This window comes from Aotus nancymaae, unplaced genomic scaffold (assembly GCF_030222135.1).
Source record: "Aotus nancymaae isolate 86718 unplaced genomic scaffold, 86718_ANA_hifiasm-v0.15.2.pri h1tg000022l_1, whole genome shotgun sequence".
NCBI lineage: Eukaryota > Metazoa > Chordata > Mammalia > Primates > Aotidae > Aotus > Aotus nancymaae.
Genome location: NW_026988435.1, coordinates 23,631,631 through 23,645,790, shown reverse-complemented (window position 1 = coordinate 23,645,790; position 14,160 = coordinate 23,631,631). Strand labels below are relative to the sequence as shown.

At 37.3% G+C, this 14,160-nt stretch overlaps 1 pseudogene; it reads right to left on the bottom strand.

The window, feature by feature from the left end:
* LOC105704630 (xylosyl- and glucuronyltransferase LARGE2-like) overlaps nucleotides 1-10,681 on the bottom strand; it is a 160,355-nt pseudogene extending 149,674 nt beyond the window's left edge.
* Between the last annotated feature and the right edge of the window lie 3,479 nt (nucleotides 10,682-14,160).

Sequence of the window (14,160 nt, the reverse complement as noted above, 5' to 3'; positions counted from 1 at the left end):
AATCCCTGGATGCAGGGAGTGGAGGGGACTTGAGGGGCAGGGTGGTATTACAAACAGAAGGGGCATAAGGAAACTTTGGGGGATGAGGGATACGATCATTATCATGAGTGTAGTGATTATTTCATAGTTTTATACATATGCTAAAGCTTAGCAAATTTTATACTTTAAATATGTGAGATTTTAAAAAGCTTGCCTTTTAAAAAACAAAAAAGATTTTTAAAAGCTTTTTAAAAACCTGACAATTCAAAGTACAGTGAAGATATGGAGGAAGCAGAGCTCTCTGATGACTGGTAGGAAGGTAAAATGATATGGAAAACTGTTAGGCTCTCTATAAACTTAAGCGTACATCTACCCTATGCAAAAAAATAAAATATTTATCTCCCATGCACTTTGTCGGAAAAAAAATTAATTGGATATATATTCCATGATAACAAAAAGTAATGACAAAGCATAGAAGAAATAGAGTCCAAATGACTATTTGACTTAATCCTAGGTTGAACAAGAGAAATGTTGAAATATAGCAGCAGGACTAAAAATTAATTAGGCCTTGTAAAAGAAAGATGCAAGAAAAATTGGAATCACTTTAAAAATATTATGTTTAAGAAAGTGGATCATCTCAATAAAGAGGAATCATATTAACCTATGTCAATAAAAGAAAAAATAAAACAAATTCTTGAGAAAACAAAAATTTGTTTAAGAAATAACAAATATAGCCGGGCGCGGCCTGTAATCCCAGCACTTTGGGAGGCTGAGGTGGGCGGATCACGAGGTCAAGAGCTCAAGACCATCCTGGCCAACATGGTGAAATGCTGTCTCTACTAAAACACAAAAGTTAGCTGGGCATGGTGGCGCACACCTGTAGTCGCAGCTACTCGGGAGGCTGAGACAGAGGAACTGCTTGAACTCGGAAGGTGGAGGTTGCAGAGCCGAGATCATGCCACTGCACTCCAGCCTGGCGACGGAGCGAGACTCTGTCCCAAAAAAAAAGAAAAGCAAAGAAAGAAATGACAAATATAAAGCAAACTAACTGAGATATTTTATAACTGCTGATATATAGCCTGAGAAAGTAGAAAGTATATTCAGGACTCTATGACTTCAGAAAGGAATTGCATTTCCATAATCCTAATAAGTTAAATGTTGATTTTTATTTTATTCGCAAATACTATCTCACAAAGCACAAAGATTTAAAATTAACACAGAAAATAGGTATTAATTACTTTTCAGTGTAGAATACTGGCATAAATGATGGAAAATGGATGACAGTTGTAGAAAGAACATGAGAATAGTAGCCAAGCTTTGCTCATCTAACAAAATGAAAATTTGTAATGTTGTGCAGAGAATAAAAAATACATATATTTATATATAGTCTGGAGAAAATAAAATGGAGAAAAGGTATAGTTTAATTGGATTTTGTTTCTGATACTTCCCAACAGGCAGGTAGAATATGTTATCCAAAGAAAATATACAAAAAAAAAAACCTAAATCTGAAGCGATTATATTAAAGATATTATGATAACAAAAAGGCGAATTGCTGAATTTGTTAGTTGCTAGGAGCAGGAGCAGAGAATCATTTTAGTATGAGTGTGTCTCTCAGTGTGTAGATTTTTTGAACAGAGAGTGTTTTATTTATGCACATTTCTATATTGTAAAATATAATTTAAAATGTTATGGTATAATTTACCATCAATGGGTTTCAGCATTAAATAAACATGGCAGCAAGATAATGCAACTGCCCCATTAACTTAGCAGATGTGCATGAACTTGCTTGAACTCCGGATGAGCAAAATCCAGGTTTATCCAAGAGCCTTTGTTACACACACCTGAGAAAAGAGAGATAGACTTTCTTTGTAAGCCTTCTAATTTCTTTGCATGCCTTGAACATTGGTACTGCTGATAAAACTGTCACTTTGTTCAACTATTTGGTACCATTTATTAGCTCTTTATTTTATGCCAACATATTCCCATTTATATTCTTTATATTTCATTTCATCCCCAAAGCAAAGCTCTACATACTTCCAGTGCATAAATCAAGGCCAATATTTACTTATTTTTCTAACAAGTAGTATATTTCCTTGCAAATAAAAGACAATAGCCATCTATAGAATGTGATGGTGAAATCCAGAGAACTAGGAAAAAATGCAGTTAAAGAATCATTTACATTTTCTGGCTTGTTATTATTGAAAGAATGAAGCATAATTTTCATAGGAAAGAACTAGGAAGCTTTCAGCATTCCTGCAATCCGTTCTTGAGTCATTTAAATTCTTCACTAGGAAAAAAATAAAAATAGACAGTAAGTATACAATGAAGAGAGGGAAGGAAGACGAGAGAATTTTAAGAGAGGAGGTGAAGTGGGAAGAGAGTAGCTAAGGCACAAGAATGCAGGAGTGAACAGTGTCAAGAGATCTGGAGAAATGGGTTGTATCAGCACCCACTCAACATTGATCTCTCCCTCTGGAAACATCGTCATGACATACTTACCCACATGGAAGAGTTATATCATCCCCCAGAGTTGATTTTTGCTTTATTCTTACATGCCTTATTTAACCACATTGTAACTTTTGTTTAATGGCAATTTTGAAAATTGTAGGACAGAAATATCGTGCAAAATTCTGTGAGATAGTAGTACCACAACAAGGCCAACATAAACCTTCAATCTAGAGACAGGAGTGGTTTGAAATACCACAAGTAAATCAAGGATCACAGGAAAATCAACAGTGGACTTCAGAGTCAGTGAGGGAGAGGGGCAGTCATGAATAAAAGCAACTTTGGAGCCTTTTTTTTTTCTTTCATCTCCTCCCCTCCAATTTCTGACAATGGAAACATATATATAGATACATCTGACCATTTATGCTGCCTGTGGAGCTCTAATGACTGCTCTGCTTAGGTGTCCAAGTGAGCTGGAGGTAGAAAATAATGACTTAGGGCAGAAGATGTCATTCAGAAGGTCAAAGAGTGCAGCTTACAAGGATTCTGCATAGGAGTAAAATGCCATCCAGTCTAGCTGCTGAGGTGCATTTAATCTGGCACCAAAGTAATTTGTCTCTAAGCAGCTTCTGCTGAAGTAAAGAAGTGCACATTATAGTACTCATGACTGAGATAGGTTCAAAGTGTCACTTATCAAATTGCAGCTACAAACTTCCCATGAATTCCCAGCTCCTGAAATCGAAACTACAGACTATGAATGGCAGGTTTATTGTATTTGTTTTGTTTTTACAAAATCACAAACAACTGTAAAATATGTTAATGTATTATCTTCCACGTTCATACATCATGTTATTAAAATGGCGAGGTTTACAACACTTAAAATTCTTCAAAGTGAATTAGATGAATTCTTCATCTAAGTGAAGACATGCACAATGAACAAATCAGAATGAGTGGGTTATACACACTGATTGCCTTATGGATTTTGGTATTCTTTTTATTAACTATATCTAATAGAAATCTACTATGTCTTAGTTTGTTTTCTGTTTCTATAACTGAATACTCAAGACTGAGTAACTTAAAAAGAAAAAAAAATACATTTTGTACAGTTCTAGATGCTGGGAAGTCCAAGATCGAGGGACTGTATCTGATGAGAACCTTCTTGCTAATGGTGATTCTGCAGAGTCCCTTGGTGGTGCAGGGCATTACATGGCAAGAACAGCTCACAAGAGATGGCCAAGGTTGCTTACCGGTTTTCATGATAACTAACCCACCCCCTCAATACCCAGTAATCCATGAATAAATCAACCCATTTATGAGAGCAGAGCGCTCGAGACTCATTGCCACCTAAAAGTTCCATCTCTCAACACTGCTGCACTGCGGGCCAATTTATAACACATGAACTTCGGGGAACAAATTCAAGACATAGCAGAATATAAAACAGGTTTCTTTGTTTAGTTGACTTAGATGAGAATTCACAAATCTACTGTCATGAAATATTGATCGTTAGCTTATGCACATCTAATATCAGGTATTGATTTCCTTGTAAGATATGAGAACTTATATCTTAGATGAGAATTATTACTTATAGAACTTAGATGAGAATTCACAAATCTACTGTCATGAAATATTGATCGTTAGCTTATGCACATCTAATATCAGGTATTGACTTCCTTGTAAGATATGAGAACATTACTCTCTCAAGGGCAAAAATAAAAAGCTTCATCCACATATTATTTGTTGCCTTTGGTTATGTAAAAAATGGCTCTTATCTACTCCTTAGCCTCTAGCTGCCATTTGCACATACACATAATTATTGTTTACATCTGTTACAGTTAGAGCAGTCAGTGGGCAAGTTTAAATGAAGAGTAAAGAGATGAAAGGATTGGCTGTGCTTGCGTCTATTTAAGTAGGAGTAATGCCCTTAATAGCATCCTTTCTAAATAATGTTAGTAAAGTTGAAGAGAAAAAAAATTGTGATTACCTAGTGGTTTTTTTTTTTGAAAATTTTTGTATATGTACTAGTTTTATTGATTTCAGTGATTGAAAAGCACTACATGTCTCTTGTAAAATCAGAACTAAAATTATTTGGAAATGTATATAATAATAATACTAGGAATAAAAATAAAAGGATATAATTTGTGACATTTATTAAGCGCACACATTCCTAAGTGTTTTACTTTTATTAACATTTAATTCTATCAATGATCTTCCAAGATACATACAATTATTAGACCCATTTGTAGATGAAAAACGTTGAAGCTTATAAAACCTAAGAATAAATAACTTGCCAAAGACACCTCTGCTGTGACTACTGAGCCGGGCCATTTAATTCTGCAGTTAACTTCCCTTAGCAGTGATCTTAAGTCTATTACAATATTGCTACAGAGATGGCATCTGTAGCCCTTTGTTAAGCCTGTTATATACTATTTCATCTTTTATAATTTATATATTGTCATTAATTAACATATTAGTAAAGAAAATAGACATGTGCTTTGTCAATCTAGACAAAATATTGTGGCAATATCGCAGATTGATTTATCTCTATTTCAATACATCAAGTCAAAGCCTACTATTTCAATGAGTATATAAAAATTCCAATAACGTATGAATGCTTAATAATTCATTTAAATTAAGTCCCATAGATGAGTATTTAGGCTGTTTTGGATTTTTGCCTTTTATATGTGATACTTTATTTATTTAAAAAGACTACCTGCATATATATATATATATATATATATATATATATATATATATATATATATTTGTGTACTTGTGGGTTAATTATTAATTGATAAGCCACACAACTTTTCTCAGGTTGCAATACTAGCATCCATTTTCATTTTAATATTTCAAAATGTGGTACATTCTATGTTCTATAAGTAATATTTCTCATGAATAACTACTATGTGATTATTTCTTCAGTTCCTTTAGTTCAAACTATATCCTTTTATGATGGTTATGAACTAAGTTGCATCCCTCTCAAAATTCATAGGTTGAAGTCCTAACCCACAACGTGACTGTTTTTGAAAATTGGGACTTTAAAGATTTAATTAAGTTTAAATGAGCTGATAAGGGGTTGGCCCTCATCCAATAGGACAAGTGTCCTTATCAGAAAAAGAAAAAAGAAAACAGACATCAGGGTACATACACAGAGAAAGGCCAAGTGAGGACACAGTGAGAAGGTGGCCACCTGCAAGTCAGGGAGGAAGCCCTTACTCGGAAGCCACCCCTGCCACCACCTTGACCTTGGACTTCCAACCTCCAGAACTGTGAGGCAATACATTTATGTTGTCTAAGCTACACAGTCTAGGTTATTCTGTTATGGCAACCTTAGACGATGAATATAAGTGACTTAGGTCCTTTCTGATAAATGATCATATATTTAATATGTCTTATATTTCCCTGTTTCTCTTCCAGAAGGTGATCTGATATACTGGCAAATGGGAAATAGGAGCTTACATGATTTGTTTCCTACAAGAAAATGATGGGGCCTCATGACCTGCTATCTTTCTGGCTTTGACTTTGAGTGGTCGATTGAATCCACTTCTTGCCCTGGTGACTGCTGATGTTCAGTAGCTGCCTGTCCTCATTTGGGGATATGGCTAATTGCCTAAAATTTCACTGTCTAGAGTGGACAAAGAACCTTCCCTTTCGGTGTTGTCTGTACCTCCAAGTCTCCTGATGATGATATGTGGGAACTCCCAGATCCTAGATTTGGTTGAATTATACCTGCTGCTTCAGGCTACTGTTTCAAATCACCTGTTCTCTGATGCTCTTTTATTTCTTCTGGGCTATACTTTTTGAGTAGTGTGATCTATTCCTAGGGAATCTGGTTACCAATTCTGATTGCCTTGTTTCTTCTTGCAAATATAGCAGTTTCTAGCACACCTATACCTTTCAGTTTTTACTTACTGCTGGGCTAGAGTAAGACACAGTTGTATATCTCCCCTTTTTTCTTCTTCTCTCGTGTCCTTGTCACTTATCCTGAGCAGAAAAGGGAAGATTTTGCAATTCTTTCTATGTGCCTGAAGCAGCCCTATACCATTTTCTATATTCTTTTTGTTATGGCTTATAGTAAAATTTTACAATTCTGTCTTGCAGACCTTTTTCTTGATGAGAGCTAAAAGATTTTATGAAAACGTGCTTCTTTTCTGCCTTAAAAAAAAAGGCCTGACTTTAAAGATTATTGTTGTCGATGATGACACAGACCCAAAGGGAAAAAAAAAAAAAAAAACTTAATGTGTATGTTAAAGATTGACTAAACCCCATTTCTTTTTACATTCTTATTGCAATAATCCCAAGCTACCCTGAAGCAAGTACATTAGTCTAGAGGAATAGAGAAAAGAAAGAGTGAGAAAATATACACTAATACAGAGCAAATTTAGAAGCACATTTTAGATTGTCTAAAATTGCTATCTTTACACACACATGAATTTCTCAACATTGACTTTATAACAGTGAATGAAATAAGCATGTTCAATATTCTTGGGAGATTTTAATCTATTAGAAAGCACTGAGAAGATTTTTTTTAATCTACTCAAAAACACATAATTGAAATTTTTATAAGTGCCAAAAGGAGAAGTGAGGCACACCATAAGAATGAATAAAAGGGTTATCGTCCTTAAAGAAATGACACCTAGACTGAAAATCAAAGAGGCAGTAACAATTGCAAAGGCTTTAGGGAGAGTGAGAAATTGGGGGGCATAAATAATAGCATGCTTCAGGAGAGAGGATGACCATTGGAACAGATGAGGGGATGAGAGCAGAGATAATGCATAAAAGAGGAAATAGTATCCCAGTTAACTCTGAAGCAAGAGGTGGGACTTTTCTAGAAGAGTCAATGTGGGGCCAATTAAAACAATCATGTGAGCACAGGGATGGTGTGTGCAGACATCTTCTAGATTATTTGGTGACTGCCAGGGAGTGGTCATAGTTGGGAACAGACAGAAGATGGCCATGGAAAACCCTGTCACAATCATTGGCTCTGCTTGATGTTCTCTACTCCACAGAGATTCATTTGAAGGTGTCAGGTAATAAAGCTGTAGTGACACTGGAAAGGTTCCCTTGTCTCCCTTGTAGGGTGTGTGGTGGGGGTGTGGCTCATTTCTTTGGTGCCCTGCTGCTCAAACCCCTATGAGGAGCATGTGGAAGGGCAGGCTGTGGGGCTCTGACCCCACGGCAGTGTCTAGGGGTGAATGTTTACAGCTCCTGAAGCCCCAGAGGGCGTGTGTTACAGGGTGCTCTTTTACAAGACCAGTGCTCTAACCCCTGAGCTATAAGGCCTACAGAGTGCTCTTTTAGTTTAGCCATCCATAGATGGCTTATGTTAGCTCAATTAGACTCCCTTTCTTAACACAAGGACAGAGAGATTTCTGTATCCTGGGGTTTCTTACCTTGGTGTACAGGAAGAATCGGATCACATATGGGCTTGGAAAATGAGTGCAAGTTTTACTGAGTGGAAGTAGCTCTCAGCAGATGGGGGAGCCAGAAGGAAGGTGATCTTCCCAAGAAGTCCTGCTGCTCAGTGGTCTAGACTCTCCTCCAACCGCCCGGCCAAACGCCATGTCATTCACCAGGTTGAAGGCCTGCCGCCTTTCAGCTCTATCAGTGTGCTCTTATACCAGCATGCTCCCCTCAACATCCAGCCACTCGTGTCTTCTTCCGCTGAGGTATTCTTCTTGACATCCAGTTTCTTGTGTCTCTGCCTGCTAAGGTCTCAGGGTTTTTATAGGCACAGGACGGGGGCATGGCAGACCAGAGTGGTTTGGGGAATGCAACATTTGGGGGCCAAAGCAGGAGTGCCTGTCCTCGCCTAGGTCGCTGGGCAGAGACCCGGGGTAGAGCTCCCACCAGAGACCCGCCCTTCTCCTGCCAGCACTTCTCTACCCGCCTCCCATATCAATATGGTCAGTGTGTATTAGAAAAATACTCCTAACTGTAGTTTAGGCTATTGTTTGACTGTTTGTCACCTCAAAACCTATGTCAAAATTTAATTGCCATTGTAACATTATTAGGAAATTAGATACTTAAAATGTGATTAAACCACGAGAGTTCTGTCCTCCAAGATCGGACTGCTGCTGTTATAAAGGACAAATTTGGCCCTCTCTTTGCCCTTCCACCTTCTTCCACAGGATGTCACCACAAGAAGACCCAGGTTAGATTCCTGAACCTTGATCTTGTACTTTCGAGCCTCCAGAACTGTGAGCCAATACATTCCTGTTTGTTATGAATTGCCCAGTCTGCAGTATTCTGTTGCAGCATCATGAAATGGATTGACAGAGAAAATGAATACTGGACAGCAGGTGTCGCTATAAGAAATACCTGAATACTTGGAAGTGGTTTTGGAACAGGAAGTTGGTTGAGGCTGGAAGAATTTGGAAGAGCAAGCTACAAAAACCTGAATTGCTGTTAAAGGAGCATTAAGGACAAACCTAGTGAGGGCTCAGAAGAAAACGTTCCATTGTAGGGAAAGTCTGGTACTTCTTAGAGATTATATAAGTTGTCATAATTAGAATGTTGTTAGAAATATGGACAGTAAAGGCCACTCTGACGTCTCAGATGGAAGAGATGAATTAGGTATTGTAAACTAGAGAAAAGGCCATCCTTGATGTAAGATGAGAAAGAACCTTGCTAAATACTGTCTATGCCCACAGGCTTTATGAAAGGCAGAATTTAAGAGTGATGAACTAGGATATCTGGCAGAAGACATGTCTCAGCAGCAAAGCATTCAAGGTGCTGTGTGGCTTCTTTTAACATCACACAGTAAAATGTGAAAAGGGAGAAATGATTGAAAGTCATACTTGATAATTAAAATGGGAACAGAATTTAGGGATTCAGAGAATTCTCAACCTGGCCATTTGGTGGAAAATGAAAGAGCATTTTTCAGGACAAGAAAATGAGTGTGGTGAAGGGACCATTTAATAAGAAAATTAATATTAAAAAAGCAAAGCCAGGGAATATTTATCAAAGCAATGGGAGAATGACTGCAAAGGTACTCTCGAGACTATTTGTGTCACCCCTCCCATCACAGACCCAGAGTGCCAAGGCCTGAGGAAAGGAAATATATCAAAAGAGAGGGCTGAGGTGCTCTCAGGACCATGGGGGCTATTCAGGACTGCCTCAACTGTTTGTTCCCTTCATTCTGTGTGTTCTGATGCAACATTTCTCAGCTGCCCAAGATACGACTCCAGCAGACTCAGGTGTGGCTATAACTGCTGCTCTAGAGAGTTCAAGCTATAAACTCTGGCAGCTTGCACAGGGTACTAATACTCCAGGTGCAACAACAACAACAACAACAAAAGCATGGCTTTCTCTACCTAGATTTCAAAGGATGCTGTGGGCTCTGTGGAGGTTCAGGCAGAGATTTGTGTCGGGGCAGAGCTGCTACGGAGTCCCCGCATGGGCTGCACCTATTGCAGCCATGGGAGCAAGGCCACCTCTAAGACCTGGAACTGTAGAGCTACCGTGATGCAACATCAGCCTGGAAGAGATGCAGATGTAAGACTCTTACCTGCGGGAGCTGCTGTGTGAGCTCATACCTGCTATCCATAGGGGCAGCACTGCCTGGGTCTTTAGGAAAACCAGCCCCACCCAAGTGTGTCTCTAAAGCAGGATATAGTCAAAAAAAGTTATTCTCAATATTTAGGGTTTAGTATTGTTTACTTTGTTGGGTTTCGCACTTGCTAGGGACCTGTTTTTCCTTTCTTCTTTCTTATTTCTCCTGTTTGGAATGGAAATGTCTATTTCTGCCTGTTCTACCACTGTGTTTTGGAAGCACATAACTTGATTAATTTCACAAACTCACAGCTGAAAAGAAATTTGTCTCAGGATGAATCAACTCTTAGGTCTCACCCATATCTAATTTAGATGAGACTCTGGACAATGAAATTTTGAGTTGATACTGGAACACTCGGGGCTATAGAAATTGAATGAATGTATTTTTTTATCTAAGAAGATCATTAGTTTTTGGGAGCCAGAGCAGAGTGCTATAGTTTGAATGTTTGTCCCATCCAAAACTTATGTTAAAATTTAATTGCTATCATAACATTATTACAAGGTGGGAGCTTTGAGTGATGATTAGGTCATGAGGGTTCCACTCACCTTCATGGATAGGGTTGGTATCATTATAAAAAGGCAAGTTTGGCCCTCTCTTTGCCTTTCCACCTTCCATCATGAGATGATACAGCAAGAAAACCTCACAAGATGCCTGCCTCTTGAAGTAGGACTTCCCAGGCTCCAGAGCTGTCAGTCGATACATTTCTGTTATAAATTACCCAGTAGCAGGTATTTTGTTAAAGCAGAACAAAATCAACTAAGACAGTATGAAGTAAATTTAATGTTAGAGGGAATTTATAGTGAAGTTAAGGAAATTAGGTGAAAAAAAATTTAATAATCTTCACAAGACGTAAGGGGAATTTAAATTGAGGCAGTGGTGATAGGAAAAATGAGAAAGACAAATATAATCTAGAAATGCTTGGGATTTTACATAGGCTGGATTTCATTACTGCTTTGGAGCAAATGGTTGAAATAAAAAATAATTTAGAATAATACATTTCAGCCTGGAGTGCCTGAGTGGATGACATATGTTAAATACAGTAAGTTCTTCTTCAAAGGTTTAGCTTGTTTAAGTTTCCTTGTTCCCTGCTTTCAAGGACAGACTTCCTTATTCTCTGTGTCTCCCTCCTCTGGTCTCAGTAAACAACTTTCCCACCAGTCCTTATCTATACAGCCCACCATTACCCCGCTTGCTGTAATGGCGCTTCCTGTCAAAACTACCCTTTCCACCAGTGTAACTCACACACCTGTGCTCTTCAATTTAGCCAATTGGGTTTAATTTAGATTGTGCAGTCCAGCTTCAGCCAATAAAGACAGAACTCAGCAGTAGGATAAATTGTGTTAGGAATAAAAACCTCTGCTCTCCTTTGTTCAGGGTGCTCACATGGTGATTAGGCCAGTGAACAGCACCCTTCCACAGAAGTAAATTTGCCTTGCTGAGAAATCCTTTGTTTGAGTGTTCATTCTCTTTGCAACTCCAAGCTTTTATTTCCAACAACATATTGTATTTTTTTAGAGACAGTCTTGCTCTGTCACCTAGACTGGAGTGCAGTGGTGGGATTATGGCTCACTGCAACCTTGAACTTCTGGGCTCAAGCAATCCTCCCACCTCAGCCTCCAGAATAGCTAGGACTACAGGCATGTGCCACCATACCCAGCTAATTTTTTGAAGTTTTTGTAGAGATGGGATCTCACTGCATTGCCCATGCTGATCTCAAACTTCTGGCCTTAAGTGGTCTTCCTTCCTGGGCCTCCCACAGTGCTGAGATTATAGGCTTGAGCCACTAAGACTGCTGATGACATTTTTAATATGAGAGTGGATATGCAAGAAGAGTCACAGGTTTTAAGAGAGAGATGATGTTCAGGAGTTTACTTTTGGTAATTAACTTTTTCTGATAATTAAGTTTTCAATTGAATTATTTCCAATATTTAGATTGTCATTTCACAATTAATATAACCAGGGCAACTTTGTTATCTTAACAAAAGAACCTCACTTCTAAAGTACTGACATTTTGAAAGAGTACACTTTTAGAATTTTCTTTCAAAAATATCAGTGAATGAATTTGTATATTACTTCCCTCCTACCGTTATAATAGACTTCAACTTTGATATGCAAGATCTTTAGCATTTTTTATTTCCTCTACAAGAAAACCTATGTGAGGCTAATTAACATTTTTTAAAAATATGTTCATTTGGGTTCTAAATTTGTATCAGTTTCAACATAATGATGTCCATAATAAGATATGGTTTTCTGGGAGTTACTATAAAATTGCACAAAGCTGAAATTTAGCAGTCTCAGAAAAAGAAAGAGTCTACATATAATTACATTTAAGTTTGCATATTATATTTAATTATTTTAATAAGTTGTCTTGACTTTTATTTCTAAGAACTACAGTCTTACACATTCTGTGATCAGATACACACACACAGACACACACACACACACACACACAGATAATAAAATAAGAAAACTAGAGCTATGTATTTTAAATGATACGGAATGTTTCATTTATTGAGCAAATGAGGAAAAATGTAATGTGAGGAAAAAATGTAATGATACTTTGTTAGTCTGAAAATTATAAATGATATAGAAGCTAGGATGTAAGATTGCTAATGCTAAAAATATCATCTGTTTTATTCTGAGTAATAGTTTTTATTTAACTCTCTTTATTTTCAAGTCCTTTCCTTTTCTTGCACTCCTATCATATGGGTTGAATATTCCTTATTTGAAATGTTTGGAGCCAGAAGTGTTTTGAATTTGGTAAATTTTACATATATATAATGAGATATCTTAAACCCAAGTCTAACACAAAATTCATTTATATTTCATATATACTGATACATATAGCCTAAAGTTAATTTTATATAATAGCTTAAATAACTTTGTGCAAATGAAGTTTCCACTGCTTGTTTACTGTGCCTGGTCATATGAGGTTAGGGATAGAATTTTCCACCTGTGGTATCATGTTGGTGCTCAGAAAATTTCAGAATTTGGAGCATTTCAAATTATGAATTTCCAGATTAGTGATGCTCAACCTGTAGCTAATATCAATTCAATTTTCTCTGTTCTTATTCACTGTTTACCCTACTTTATCTTTCTTTGAATAATTAATGGAAAAAGTTAGACATGAACAAGGTAACATGTCAAAATAGATACTAAAAATGAATTATTAAATCATCTTTTGAAAGAGATGGATCATGTAAAGTGTAATCCTTTCCATGATCTCAAGAAAACATTGAGAAGAAATTATATTTAAAAACGGAAAACATGGCAAACAACAGACTCTAAAGTAATTCCAACATAGAAAAAAAATGCTGAATAAAATACTTTTAAAATAATGTTTAAAGGTATGGATGACCTAGTAAGACAGAAAAATCATCAGGCCGGCATAAGACAAAGGACTCCAGAGAGATAGGCAGTTACTGGTGCCAGAGGCTGCCCTGAGGGTGTGAGCATTACCCAGTGATTGGATGCTTTGTTTCAGTGGCTTTGTGGGGACAGGAAACAGAGCCTCGGGCCCTTGCATCAAGCCAAGGCCCTTGAGTGTTAAAACTTCAGGGTAAATAAGCCCTTCATACAAAGAGAAATGACAGAGAAACTTGTCTGTTTTAGCTATTGTTCTCCGATGGAAAGAGGAGAAAAAAAAATGTCTCCTTAGAACTCTCCGAAGAAGACACTTTTAGAAACACCCTGGTCCATACAGAACTCAATTACATTCCCACTTGTTCTGATAGCCCAAAAGCTAATTAATTTTCAGCAGTTAGCAATTTCAAGCATCATTATCCAAGTAAAGAACATTTTCAAAAAGCACATATCTGTGAAAGGAAAATAAATCTTGGGACCCCAAAATCACTAAGCTGAAGGGAAAACTTAGAACTGCTGAGGACTGCTTAGGGCAAATCTGCCTCCCGTTCTATCCAAAGTCATCCCTCTGCTCACTGAGATAAATATGTATCTGATTGCTTCTTTTGGAAAGGCTAATCAAAAACTCAAAAGAATGCAATTACTTGTCTCTTATCTACCTATGACCTGGAAGACCCCTCCCCACTTCAAGTTGTCTGACATTTCTGGACTGAACCAATGTACATCTTGCATATATTGATTGATGTCTTATGTCTCCCTAAAATGTATAAACCAGGTGTGTCCCAACCACCTTGAGCATCTGTTATCAGAAGTCCTGA